General features: G+C 35.4%; 1 pseudogene across 1 annotated transcript; it reads right to left on the bottom strand.

Moving 5' to 3' along the window:
- Positions 1-8,447: 8,447 nt before the first annotated feature.
- LOC143534854 (putative alpha,alpha-trehalose-phosphate synthase [UDP-forming] 7 pseudogene) lies at positions 8,448-11,039 on the bottom strand (annotated as a pseudogene). Its single transcript, XR_013135619.1, has 3 exons — positions 9,169-11,039; positions 8,809-9,082; positions 8,448-8,726 (listed from the first exon to the last, which is right to left on the bottom strand). The product of XR_013135619.1 is annotated as a putative alpha,alpha-trehalose-phosphate synthase [UDP-forming] 7 pseudogene (transcript).
- Between the last annotated feature and the right edge of the window lie 2,945 nt (positions 11,040-13,984).

Below are 13,984 nucleotides of genomic sequence, written 5' to 3'. Positions count from 1 at the left end.
CAAAAAGAAGTGGAATGTCGGCTGGATCTATTGTGAAAACAATAAAGTTAAGGGCAATGTGATTGTCCTTCACGTATCTCAAAATGTTTAAAAGTTATAGTATAACAGTTAAGTGACAAACGAGATTGTCGGTTTTGTAGTGTGACATTTATATGAGTAAAGCGAGAAGAGATAAGAGAGAGAATGTGTCTACGCCTTGTTTTGGGGTTGTTAAAGGGACAGTTTTGTAGTTTTAAACAGTTGTCTACGTAACAATGTATTTAAGATCCGCTATCGGTTGTTCTATGACGTGATAGATAATATGTAATATAGACGTAATGTAAAAACGAATCGTTTTTTTGTCTTAATATTTCTATAAATGTTTAAAATTGTTATATATCCCAATTATATAGTTTATGTTTTATCTAACAAAAATAACTTAAATATTCCATAACAATATTTTGAGATAAATATAAAAAGTCTATTGTGTACAATAATTGTGTGTATTAATAGTGTCTGATAGATTTATTGTTTATCATATATTAATTATTTATTATAAGTTGTATTTTAACGAATTACTCGTGAATCACAAAGTTATAAAATGGAAATCCACAACCTTCATGTCAAATAATTTGACTTATTTTATGTGTACTTTTAACTAGAAGATACTCAGCTAAAAAAAATAAATTAATCTCAATTTAATTTAATTGAGAAACTAACTAAATATTTGATTAACCATTTATAGTATTTTTTTTTCTTTTAATTGTTTTTCCAAAATAGCCTTTTTTTTAAGAGAGAAAGTGCAATATAGTCCTAAATTTCAAGATATTCCCAAAATAGCCCATCTAATTTGGACTGAGCAGACAAGATCTGAAAAAATCCTCCGGCCAATAAAATTTAGACAAGTGGAAAAATCCGACGAGATTTTAAAAAATATTGGGGGACCAGTCCATATTTCCTATTAAAAGTTATTGAAATTAAACAGTCTTGCCAGACGGTCTTTTAATGTTTCCTAACGTGTCCCCACAACTTCCAAAAACATAGGAAAATGTGTCTTTAAATTTAGTCTTTCAAGACGTATTTAGGGTGAATTTGTACCAATAAGATCATAAATTTATAAATATTGAGGGATCCCTCCATATTTTTGAACTAAAATTTATATTCCAAAGCGTTCTGGCCAGACGGGTTATATAAGTTTCTTATCTCAACCCTATATATTTTAAACTCATAGAAAAATGTGCCATTCAACTTTGTCTTTCAAGACACTTACTTGTAAAATTTGAACGAAAGGGATCATATTTTTAAAAATATTGTGATACCCGTTCATATTCTTCACAAAATCTTTATATTAAAAAGTTGTCTTGCCATACGGGTTATATAAGTTTCTTATCTCGACCCTATATATTTTAAACTCATAGAAAAATGTGTCATTTAACTTTGTCTTTCAAGACACTTACTTGAAAAATTTGAACATAGGGGATCATATTTTTGAAAATATTGTGGTACCCGTCCATTTCTTCACAAATCTTTATATTAAAAAGTTGTCTTGCCAGACGGGATTTTTAAGTTTCTTATCTCAACCCTTTATATTTTAAACTCATAGAAAAATGTGTCATTCAACTTTGTCTTTCAAGACACTTACTTGAAAATTTTGAACTTAGGGGATCATATTTTTAAAAATATTGTGGTACCCGTCCATTTCTTCACAAATCTTTATATTAAAAAGTTGTCTTGCCAGACGGGATTTTTAAGTTTCTTATCTCGACCCTATATATTTTGAAACATGGAAAAATGTGCATAAAAAATTTGTCTTTTAAGACACGAATCTTTGAAATTTGTACGAATGAGACGGGTATTTAGTATATTCTTACTTGTCCGTCCATATTTACATTATATCTATCTTCATCAATCCTCATTTCATTCAATATTTTCATGAAATTCTAACTCTTCAAATTATGAAGTTTAAGAGGGGTGATCAAGTGGAGGTTATGGATATGGGTCCCGGGTTCGTTGGATCCTATTATGACGGCAACATAATCTCGACGTTCGGAAACGAGTACATTGTTCAGTTCCGCACGCTGCTGGAAAATAATGAGTCCGGTCCTCTTCGAGAGTTTGTTAAGGCCGAAAAAAATTCTTTGGATGATCATGTCGGAAGTGGAAGATGATGAAGATAACTCATGTATATTCTTTGGATGATCATGTCAGAAAAGACGGAATCTCATACTATATTGTCGGTATAGACGCAATATAAATAAATTTTGAAGGTCTAGACTAAATTTAAACACATAAGAAATAAACTACAAACTCGTCTTCTTGATACAAATTCACCCTAAATGTGTCTTGAAAGACTAAATTTAAAGGCACATTTTCCTATGTTTGTGGAAGTTGTGGGGACACGTTAGGAAACATTAAAATACCGTCTGGCAAGACTGTTTAATTTCAAGAACTTTTAATAGGAAATATGGACTGGTCCCCCAATATTTTTAAAAATCTCGTCGGATTTTGACACTTGTCTAAATTTTATTGGCCGGGGATTTTTTCAGATCTCGTCTGCTCAGTCCAAATTAAATGGGCTATTTTAAAAATATCTTGAAATTTAGGGCTAATTTACACTTTCTCTCTCTGTAAGGCCCCGTTACCGGTAGCCCTACTTTCGTGTTGGATTTACTCATAAACGCAGTTCTAAATATCAGAGTTAACTAAAACATTCGCGGAATATAAAAGCTTTCATAAAACATTTCATAACAAAACACGTCTTGTCTTAAAACATCATTTTGTCTTTCAAAATAAACGAAACATTAAACTTAAACGTCTTGAGTCTTCCGATGCCAGCCTCTTATTCAGTGCCACGTGTCTCCTCAAGCGAGCTGCCTCATCCTACTCACCTGCGTGCATACTAAAAGTCAGCTACGCTGAGTGAGTTCTAGTTAATCATACACTATACAATTCACATAAACTTATATTCTTTCATTCATACTTTCATACTTTCTTTTGTATTAACTTACTTTCATATCTTACGTTATAAAGAGCATTACGCCCTACATTCCTCGAGTATTATTAGGGCTCGGTACCCTCCTTCCTCGAGTATTATTAGGGCTCGGTACCCTCTTTCCTCGAGTATTATTAGGGCTCGGTACCCTAGTTCTCGAATATTAGTAGGGTTCGATTCCCTCTTTGTTACCATACAACCATACATCATACCTCGAGTATTATTAGGGCCCGGTACCCTCTTCGTAACCATACAACCATCCTTTCCTTCTTTTATTAACTTTATCACATTCATACACATAAGCATACATATCATACTTACATTATACTTAGCGTTACAACCTGACAGTACGTGCAATATCCGAAGATCGTTCACGTACCGTCAAGCCATCATTCATACATATCACATCATTCACATAAGGCATACACTTATCTCTTAGGATAAGCGTATTAACAAATATATCGAGTATGCACACAGCCCCGAAAACATAACACATAATTGGGGCTAGAAACTCACCTGAACACGGTTACGTTCACCGTTAATCGTAATCCCTTTCTTCAGTTGTGCACGGCTGACTGTATAACAAGTATACGTATCAATTAACTATCACTACTCATATCATCTTTCTAGTCTTAACTACTACTCACAACGAACGGGGGTCCGGGGGCAGCGCCCCTGGCAGCGGGGTCTAGGGGCGGCAGCCCCTAGCAGGGTCCAAGGGGCAGAGCCCCTGGCTGGGGTCGAGCTGCTAGGTCAGCTTTGAAAAATTTTATTTACATTAACTGTCTTAACACATTTTCCATTAGGTTTTTAATTTATTTTCTAAGCGAAGTTAAACCTTAAGCGAACTTAGCTTTAGGCGAAGTTATCAGTTAGGCGAACTTGGCCGTAGGCGAAGTTATCACTTAGGCGAACTTGGCCTTAGGCGAAGTTATCAATTAGGCGAACTTGGCCTTAGGCGAAGTTACCAGTTAGGCGAACTTGGCCGTAGGCGAAGTTAAGTTTTGAAGGCGAAGTTATGCTTTGAAGGCGAAGTTATGCTTTGAAGGCGAAGTTAAGCTTTTGCAGGCGAAGTTGTTCAGGTCAGCTACAGGTTTGGTTTTTATCAAGCATTTTGGCGATTTTAATACCCTTGTTATGGTTCGACATCACCCCCTACGTTCCCTAACCGTTTTCGTTCGTATATATATCCCGCATATACTATAAAGCTTGGACCTTTAAGGTAAAAACGTTCAATACTACGTAAACTTTAAAGGTCAAGAACATACCTTTTATACGTTCGGTGTGGTCGCGGTTTGCTTGGTTATCTCGTATATTGAAGATCTAATAATGGTCGGCTTGATTCTTGGTCTCGGATGTCTCTCTCTCTCTCGGCCGAATATGGTGTAGTGTATGTGTGTGTTTTTGAGTGTGTAGAGATTATGATGGAAATGAAATGAGGGTTTAGGGTTTTAGGTTGGTTTAGGGGATATTTATATCCCTTAAAGCCCATGGACCTAAGGCTCATTCTCATTTAACCCATCTTAATTAATCTAAGTCCATGATCCGTTCTTTACTCGACATTAATTAATTAATAACGCGAAATCACTAAACGTAACTTTCTTTATTTAACATTATAAATTTTAGGATGTTACACTCTCTAAAAAAGGCTATTTTGGGAATTTTCTCATATTTTTGCATCATTTATGTTAAATTAATAAGTTGGTCTGGTAGAGTACAGTCAAGGACCATATTATTAGAAATAACAAAAAAAAAATGAAAATAAAAAAGGAAAATTAACTAAAAAACAAAAGAAGGATAAGACTTAAGGGAAACGTCTAAAGAAGGGCACGTATGTGTAAACAAGTCCAGGATAGACTGTCAAAGACGAGTTAAATATAAAATATCAAATCCAGCCGGTGAGTCAACAAATAAAAACACACATTCTTCTCACACAAAAACACACACATATCTCTATCTATATATACACATGTATCTATATTCGGTTCGGTCGACAAAATATTTAATCATTAAAAAATATGAGTCATTTTTTGTTACCCACGTTTTGACTAGGCCTTCCAAACTATCAATCATCAATATCTAAGTTTAAGCATTGAGGCTGAATTTCAATCATTTATAATTAGTTTGACGCTCTAATATTCGAACTAAGAGCCTCTCCAATTAAAACTCTGAAGAAAAACCCCTAACTACAAGACGAGAGGCCTGATGGCAAATTACGAGTCATTTAGTTTGTAACCTTAGTTTATATTTAATGACTTCATATCAATATTTTGCTTCACAAACTATTCCCTAAAAATATGAGTGAGTTTTGTATATTACAGAAAACAAGAAACTTGTCATCTTTATTTTCCACTATCCACTTGCTAGACAAAATTTCAAGTTTTGCTCCGGTGTACGTTCTTTTTTTGTTTTCCTTCTTGTACTTTAGGTTATAAAAACAATTGGGGTGGGGGTGGGGGGTGTCATAAAGAGTGCTCGAGAGTGTTAAAAGATTTGCAAGTTAATGAAACGATATGGTCCTCACTCCCTCACTTCATAATAAGTTGTTAGGCATGTAATGGAATTATGTTTCGATATGACTTTGTAATGGTTGACTCGTTGACCCTAGTCGGGTTCGTGTGTTATAGTCATAACTAGATACATAACCGTCCTCAAGAATCCAAAAAATCTAAGGCCTAGGGCGAGTTAAGAAAATGCCCCATGATTGGTATAGTTGGGTGTAAATGATATGTGTATATATCTTTATTTGGTTTAATTGAGATGTGTAATTGATATGTTTTTAGATCTTTAAATTTTACATCAATCGACTTGTATCCTTTTTTTGAACGAAAACCCTAAAACACCAATTTGAAATTCAGATAAAACTTAACAAAGTTAATTTTTTTAACGGGGTTCCAATGAGGAAAAAATAGTGTGAAAGTGAGACCAATAACAAGAAAATTTTAAAATATGTTATTATTGGCTAACTGCAAAACAATAAGATTATTAAACCAATTTATGTATCATATTTATATTCAATGGCATCATATGTATTGTAAGTGACTAATGAAATGCTTGAATTTTAAGACGGCTTCCAATATACAAATATGCTATCAAATGATCATATTGAAATTTGAAAACTTATTAAAAGAAAGTATCTCTTAATGTCCAAGTTTATAAGTTAATAACCACATATAGATAAGATTCTACGTATATCATGTGAGTGATATAAGCTATTAAGCTTTACGTAAAAGAAACATTATACTATGTCTATTGATATTTGATAGGTAAGCTTTAAGTTATCAGATGGAATGTATTGCATTAAAATTGTTTAAAGTTTATCATTTCAAATTTTATTAGCAAACTAATTTACTTGTCTTCCTTATTACTTTTCTGAATTAATATAATAAATATATTATAGTCTCTCTAAATAATATACTATATAGTTAAAAAAAAATAATAATTAAAAAAGTGAAAAACCAACTATTGCCCTCGCTCCCTAACTTCTTCCTAAGTAACCCTTATTTCACGACACTGGTATATTTATTTTTTCAAAACTGACCTTGATGGGACTATTTCGGAGCCTTATGGATTCCCTATGCCAAAAGGTTTAGGTTTATGAGGTCGGTGATATTGATCATGATGGCGAAAACGACATTATTTGTGGGTTGGTTGAGAAGCATGATTTGTGTTTGAGTTTGGAATCAAAGTCAATCTTGGAATATTCGAATGAAGTACGTGGTGAAAGATGAGGTTGTGGAACAAAAATCTGCAAATGAAAATGAAATGTAAGGATTACCACAAAAAGAGCTTTCATTTACTTGTCCAAGAGATACAAGTTGTTAGTTAGTTAGTTAGTTAGTTGTTACACTCGCATGAATTGTGGTTGTGTAACTTTGTTATCATGGCCGAGTCAACCGTTTAAGGGGGCCTAACCGTCTAAACGGTATGCTTTTTTATTGTCTTTGATGAGAAATTTTTTAACTAATCTTTAATTTAGATTATAAATAAAAGACTTACATCATGTTCTGCTCCATTGTTTTATTCATTTTGAACAATTGTCTAGATGTGATCCAAGCGGGTTCAAGTGCCTGAAGGGCGTATTTACCAAAACAAGTAGTATTACCTCGATAAGACATTCCCTTCATTCTTCCTCTATGTTGTTTACGGAATCTGGTTCTTTTGGGGTTATAGTTGATGGTTTTTTTTGAATTCCATCTCTACTACAGAACTGGACGTGAGAGTTTCTTCTCATCCAGCTCCTCGTGAATAAATCAATTCAAAATCTTGAATTTGAATTCAATTCATATAGAAAATAATTTAGAGGGTTAGATTACACATTCAACACTCATGAATAATCATTGTGTTTGAAATATTAACTTCACTATTAAAAAAAAGTTTCATGTTTCAAACGAAACCCTGAGTAAATAAACGACCAAACAGACCTTAAATTATTTCAACTTCAGAGAAATCTTAATGAACTTTAAACAAAAAATGCATGAAAAATACTAAAAGGATAAAGTTGCTTAGATTCGAACCTGTGACTCCATGGAGATGGATTCATTTACAATGAGCTGGGTTAATACTATTCTTTCTAAGAAATCAAATTACATATTACCATCGATACAGAAATTATATATAGTTTTCTTCAAAACGGGGCCTAATATTTCGATAAATAACACGAACATGTACTTGGATTACAACCGATACATAATCATGGCTCGGTGTATGTATATACATAGTTAAACCCTAGCTCTAATAAGTTAATAACAATATAAACCTCTACTAAATTTTAGTGGCAATAAATTAGGAAACTTGCTTAATCTTTTAAGCACCAACCCTAACCCACTATTTGTTGATGAAGTTGGCCCAACCCAAACTACCTTGTTTGAGTAGAAAATTAAGCCCAACAATTCAAAACAAGTGCAAATGAGTAAATAATTTTAAATTAGCGTCTATGTTACAATAAACAAGTCTTTGTTAGTAAAAAAAATAACATATATAGATTAAAGTAACGAAGACACTAATTTAATATTATTTAGGAGTAAAAAAAATTTGTAACGCACACAAACAAAATAAAATAGCTGCAACCCCACGTTCGGCCCTGGCCTTGCACACGCGCCTTCTCAGTCCATGGCCCCGTACCCCACGTTCGGCCCCGGCCTTGCACACGCGCCTTCTCAGTCCATGCCCCACGGGGCCATGGACTGAAACCCACGCGCCTCATGGTTAGTATGTTCTTGAAGATGACCCAAGTCATTTAATTCGGTTTAAACTAAATCCGAATCTTCGAGTTAAAAAATCTCAACCCAATAAAACCCTAAATGGAAAGTGAAGGTATCAAAATAGCATATATGCATTTATAACAGACCAAAGTTAAGGTAACATATGTAAGTAAGTAACATCATATATTCATATCTATAACATTCTCCAAAACAGAAAACCAAAAAACACTTCACATTATACTATAACTCTCCCACTAATACCTCCCGGATCATCACTCTCCGTTGCTGACTCGCCCGAGTTTCTCGAGCAACTCTATCACATCTTTCGCCTCGTCTAAATAGTACGCGGCTGCACTTGGTTTCACCCCCACAGTACACGTAAACACCGAGTTATCGTTAGTTATCTCACCCTTTATTATTTCCTCCCCAATTGCCAAAAACATGTCTTCATCACTTCTATCATCACCTATACTCAACACAAAATCGGCCCGGTTTCCTTTTTCGACCATAAATGCAAAAATCTTCTCCGCAACCATACCTTTAGTAACCCCCTATAATGGTAACCAACCACATATTAATACTTAAAAGAACTTGAAGTTAAAAGATTCATTCTATAAACGCTTAAATGGGTACCTGTGGTTTAACTTCTACAATGTATTGGCCTCGTTTCACAGCAACGGGCTCGTTAGTCAGCACGCTTTCAAGATGGTCAAGCAGCTCCTTAGCCTGGTGTGAGCCAAAACTTTCATCAGCATCTTCATAGTGCCAAACCATCGCGGTTTCCTTCTTTTCAATATACGAGCCGTCAGTTGCTTCAGTGTAATGATTCATAACCGGCTCAGCGATCTCCATCCACCCAACATTATTCGACCGACCACACGGTTCCCAATCTTGATTACCCGCCCACCTAATACGATTTCACATATTAACTTATTAATTATTATGAATTTAATTATTTAAAACAACATTAAATTTACATTTATACATTTATACCTTATGAAGTATCCATGCTCAGCTGCAATGACGAGTTTGTCAGACGCGCCGAACCAATCTCCCAGCTTATCTTGACCGCGCCCACTAATGATGCACACCGTGTTCTTTGGATCACTGCATAGTTTGTTGATCATTGATATAACAGATTCAGTTGGTTTTATATTAATTCTTGAAGTAATGGTGCCATCACAGTCCAAAAGTATAGCGCTGTTTTGAGCCATATTATATGCATTCTCCAATATATCTGCATCCAACCTGCTAAAATTCTTATCAAACAAAACAACTCTAGTATCTAACCCGAGCCCCAAATTCATGCCCCATTTATGCGAATGATCGATGCAAGTTTGCTCTAAATCTTCGAAGAAGCTACGAGCCCAGTTTAATACATCATGGGTGGTAATGTATTGATAATGGTTCCTGCGAATGGTTTCTTTTTGGATATCGCAAGTCGAGATGGCGGTGAACATGGCTTCTGCTGTAGCTGACACGTCCCACGATTTAACCCGTATGGCCCCGCTTAAAGACAGTGAACACCCCATGAACTCGGATACCACTAGCATGCTCTTTTTGGCAGAGTTATTAACATCACCACATTGTCGGGACACGACGTACTCGTACGGGATAAGATTCATGCCGTCACGTAACGGTGTAACAATTGCTGCATCGGAAATAGAATAATAAGCAGCTCTTTCAGATAACGAAACGGGCCGAGTGATAAGCACAATGGGCTCGTATTCCTGCCTTCGGAATTTATTATTGACTTTTTCACAGACTGATGTTAACTCGGCATTGATGTCATCCACATCCTGACCATGCCCACGGGCCGGGTTCAAGATTTGCACCAAAACCACGAATCCGACCAAATCCGGGTAACGTTTTAGCATCTCCTCCATTGCTAAAATCTTTAAGTTCACGCCTTTGAATATATCCAAATCATCAACTCCAATCAACACGACTTTCCCAGCAAAACGTCTTTTAAGATCTTCAACCAGCACTCTTGTATCGGGCGGATCCAAGCGTAACTCCATTCGACCGACGTGAATCCCACTCGGCTTAATCTTGATCTCGATGTTCCTTCCATTATACTCCAAGAACACGCCCCCCCTGAACAACTGAGTATCCAATCCGAACATTCGGCTGCAGTAAGATAGAAAATGGCGGGCATAATCATATGTATGGAACCCGATAAGGTCAGCATTCAACAGACCGTTCAGGATCTCGTTCCTCATCGGTAAGGTTTTGTAAACCTCGGATGCAGGAAACGGGCTATGCAGAAAAAACCCGATTTTATAACCACAAAATTTCCTCCTCAAGATAGTTGGCAGCACCATTAAATGGTAGTCATGTATCCAAATATAATTGTCTTTGTTGGTTACCGTCTCGATGACCTTTTTTGAAAACTTCTTGTTCACGTGTACATACGCTTTCCATAAGTCCCAAATGTAGGGGACATTATGGAAATCAGAAGCCGGAAGCTTGTAATGAAATCTCGGCCATAGGTACTGCTTACAAAGCAAGTTATAATACTGGTCCCATTTTTCAGGCGGGACAAAAACCGTCACACAGTTGAAGTTATCGAGTAATGCTTTCGCTACGTTGTCTTTTTCGGTCGGGTCAACATCAGCCCGAAGCGTGCCAACATAGAAAACCACAATGTTTGCGGGTACACTGTCTTTAATGTGCATGTAAATCGAACTCTCGTCCCAAACAAACTCCCACTTGTACCCTTCGTTCTTGGTAGGTTTACGCGTAGCAGTTATGGGTAATTGATTCGAGACCACGATCAACCTGTTTCGGGCATCTGAAGGAGCATCAGATGCATCATTGAGATCTTTTTGATCATATTCTGGAAAAAGCGAAGCAGTAGACATTTTAATGATCTGCAGACGAGTAACACAACGTTAATCGAATCAATCATAATATACCAATAACTGAATCAAATCAAGAAAACATTCAAAAACTTAAAAGATTCATTAAATAGAAATTATTGAAAATTCAAAGTCAGTCAAAATTAAATCCACCCAAAACAGCAAGATAATAGTAATATATAAGCAGTCACATAGATCACAAATTAAAACAGAATCAAGATTATAACATAACATAAATCAAGAAAACATACAAGAACTTAAAAGGTTCAAAAGATGTAAACTATTGAAAATCCAAAGTCAAATTCAGTCAAAATTGAATCCACCCAAAATCATCAAGATCATAATATTAATAATATATAAACAGTCACATAAATATATATCACAATCTAAAACAGAATCAAGATTATAAAGAAGACAAGTTATTTTCAAGAAATGATGAAATCAGCAATGCTTACGTCACCATTAGTACATTATTATTCCACGTGGATCATAATCTAAAATGCAAACCAAATTCAACGAAATTAAACCCAAATTAACTCTAACTCAAATTCATCAACAATGTAATCATAAACACACAAATAACAATCCAAAACATCATCAAGAAAACATTAATTTTCAAGAAACGTTGAAAATGCAAGTCGAATAAGATTCTTCAGTCAACATATTATGATCATTTTCATACCAAATTATACAAATCATAATCCACACACACGTCATCAATTTCATAAGAAACCAAGAACATTGATAATATTTATATTGTTATATAAATGTGAAAGAAATGTTGAAAACTGACCTTTGATGATGATAAAGAATTAAAGATTGATGATTTATGGGTTTAGAGTTAAAAAAGATTCACACCCAGATGAGAAAGATTGAAAAGATTAATGGGTTTTGGGTTAAAAAGATTGAAAAGATTAATGGGTTTTGGGTTAAAAAGATTGAAACCCAGATGAACAAAAACAAGGGTTCTTGAATCTTGATTATGAATGTTAATATGTGGGTTTATACTCTAAGAAACATGAACAGGTATTTTAGAGAGTGATGAAATAAACTTCAGGTCGGTGCTTATGTCATATTTATAGTTTGAAATTAAAAATATAAATAGAAAAAAAAAACAAAGAGAGTTAATTAAATTTAAAGAGAGGATAAAGGATGCCAGCAGAGCAACCAACTGGATGTTGTACATCACGCGCCACCGCGGTGTACGGCGGTGGGGTAGTGCAATTGGTTTCACGTGTCTATTTGTTTTAGTGTAGGGTACTTTCTAATTTGGGTTTTTTGATTGATTAAAATTCACTTTGTTATTCATGATAAAGTATGTACAAGTCAAGGTTAGGGCTATAAACGATTCGAACGAACACGAATAATGTCTTGTTCGCGTTTGTTCGTTAAAAAAATAATGTTAACGAACTGTTCATTAATACTTACTACTTACTGAACAAGATTTTATGCTCGTGTTCGTTCATTAAGGAAATTAATGTGTTCACGAATGGTTTGCGAACACAAACGAAATTGTGACATTCATCAAATTCAGATCTCGAATTATATTCGTTTCTAATACGTAAACCCAGCTCAACATTTTAGAACCTTAGTTATTTATTATATAATATTATAATAGACCTCAATCTTAAATGAACCGATATTTGTCATAACATAGTGTTGTTAAGAAAAAAAACATAAAAGGTTCAAACGGATTTTCGTAAACTCGTTATAAACTTTGGAAACCTTTAAACTCGTGTTAAACAACGATTGAAATTTGATGGGCCAGTTTTGAAAATATGTTATGCATGTAAAAAGAAAAAATAACCTAACCCTAACATTATTATTATCATCGCCCCTATCCATCTTTTCCCTCTTTTTCCGGCAGCCACCTCCGGCCACTACCACCTCTCACCGCACACCACCCTCCTCTCTCCCTGGTTCGCAACTCCGACCTCTGGCCATCCTTTCTTCCCGTTTTCGAGCTCCGACCACTGCTACTCCTCTCCCTCGGCCCTCCGGCGGCTCGGTAACCCCACTCAAAAACCCGGCCCCGTCACTCCCTCTCTCGCATCATCTCTCTCTATTACTTTCTCTCTCTCTCTCTCTCTCTGCCTCCGGCTCTGCCGGAATTGGCCTCCGACGGCCCTCTCTCTATCTCTCTCTACTCTCTCCGTCGCCCTCTCTCTCTTCTCTCTTTCTGTTTCTTCATTTCCGGCGCACCTCGGGTGGCCGGAATCGGCCTCGGGGACTGTTGTTTCTTTGTGTCCAACGGGTTCGGCTCGGTTCCTTCTCGGTGTAGAACCACGAGCATAAACTCAAATAACAGGTAAATTTATTTTGGGTGTTGGTGTTATTAAATTTTCATATATCGATTATAAGATTTGAACTTGTTAATAATCGGTTTTAATTATGGGATTGTACTCTTGAAAACGGGTTGGACGGGTTTGGAGTTGGTATGAATTGGGGAAGATACGAACAACCGGGTTCGAGCCTCATCATAGACCGGTTTTGGTGTTATATTTATACTTAACAAGTTTCGATTACTATTAATACTAATATTACTACATAAAGATTATATATTAGTATTGTTACATATCACTTACTATTATATTTATTTATCATTAGTATTATTATTATCATTATTCTTATAAATATTTGAGTTATTATTATTAATAATGACCATATTATTATTACTTATTAAAAATCATATTTCTATAATTTAATTATTTAGGGCTGTAAGCGAACCGGACGTCCGGGCGTCCGTTCGGCAAGAAGTTCGTTTATGTTCGTCAGTTTAATAAACGAACCGGACATGGACACAAAAAATTTGTTCGGTAAGCTTAACGGACGAACACGGACAAGGGCCAAGTCCGTTCGATAGTGTTCGTGAACGTCCGGTAACGTTCGTCCTATTACGTCCGATAATGTCCGTCAAGTATCGTTAGTGTTTATATATATCCAGTATT

This window comes from Bidens hawaiensis, unplaced genomic scaffold (assembly GCF_021521415.1).
Source record: "Bidens hawaiensis isolate Kalapana, Puna unplaced genomic scaffold, B.hawaiensis_p1.1 tig00010347_1, whole genome shotgun sequence".
Taxonomy (NCBI): Eukaryota; Viridiplantae; Streptophyta; class Magnoliopsida; order Asterales; family Asteraceae; genus Bidens; species Bidens hawaiensis.
This window is presented reverse-complemented; position numbering and strand designations above follow the sequence as displayed.